We start from the raw sequence: 1,110 nt of genomic DNA, 5'->3' as shown, positions 1-1,110 counted from the left end.
ATACTGTCCTCTCTTCCAGATTTCCATAATGCTAATGACTCCATTCTGGCTACTATGCATGAGAATGAAGGAAAATAGCAAGTTGAGATGTACAGGTAGAAGCAAAAAGAGGGGGGAATGAGATAAAATCAATGATACATGTGAGACACAGAACTAGATCAATATCCTGAGTTCTAAACTGCCAAGGGGAGCTCAGGTTACTTCCTTGATGATTTTTGTTTCTTGTTACATGGAAGATGTATGTCCTTCTGAAGGCATGTGCATTGCATCTTGTAGATTGAAGTATGGTAACAGACAGGAAATCAAATGTGATCAGCAACAATGCACGGATCCAAGAACGATGATTGGCATAGTCCTTAGGTAGAAAGTGACTACTGTGTTTTCACAAGGGAAGTAGGAAAGACTAGAGACAGATACACTTAAGACAAAGCTACACTTAACCCCCTGGAAATGGTCAAAGAAATACCTTGTTCATGGTTTGTTCTTATATCAGTCAGGGGCGGAGCAGATGGCTGTACTTTGCTCATCCTAGATTGATGCATGGTTTGGTGGCTAAAGCTGATTTATGCCTAGGACACATAAAATTCAAACCCAACCAAACCAGATCCAGGCAGAACAGCAGAAGGAAGACAACAGACAAAAACATGCTTTCTGACATGACATACAGTAAAGGGGGGAAAAGATACCCACAGGCTTGACCTCTATCCCACAGCATGAGTGGGTAATAGACACATAGAAACCCATGGAGGAACAAGACATACAAATATCTTTGGACCACCCTGCTACCTATGGAAGATATCACCCAAGGACCCTGACAGCCTGGTGGAAAGCCTTCAGCAGGAGCCACCACAATGTGTGAGGGACAGATGAGAGCAAAATAGAAGTGGACTAGGTTAAGAATTATGAAAAAAGATGGAATTGGAGAGTTGAGGGTGTAGTCTATTTGCTCTTATGTTTATTTTGTTCGTTGTATTATTTTAAACTTTCATTAATGGGAATTCTTATTGGTTATGAGTGTGTGGTGTGGTGTGGTGTGTGGTGTGTGTATGCATGTGTATGTGTGTGTGCATGTGTGTGTGGTGTACATGTGTACAGATATAGATAAGGATG

At 41.4% G+C, this 1,110-nt stretch overlaps 1 non-coding gene across 1 annotated transcript; it reads left to right on the top strand.

The window, feature by feature from the left end:
* Positions 1-440: 440 nt before the first annotated feature.
* LOC120093969 (small nucleolar RNA SNORA48) lies at positions 441-582 on the top strand. The gene has a single exon (XR_005487678.1). It is a non-coding gene; the product is annotated as a small nucleolar RNA SNORA48 (small nucleolar RNA).
* Positions 583-1,110: the final 528 nt, after the last annotated feature.

The sequence above is a fragment of the Rattus norvegicus genome, chromosome 7, assembly GCF_036323735.1.
Source record: "Rattus norvegicus strain BN/NHsdMcwi chromosome 7, GRCr8, whole genome shotgun sequence".
In the NCBI taxonomy this organism is placed as follows: Eukaryota; Metazoa; Chordata; class Mammalia; order Rodentia; family Muridae; genus Rattus; species Rattus norvegicus.
Note: the sequence above shows the minus strand (reverse complement) of the source record. Positions and strands in the feature narration are given on the sequence as shown.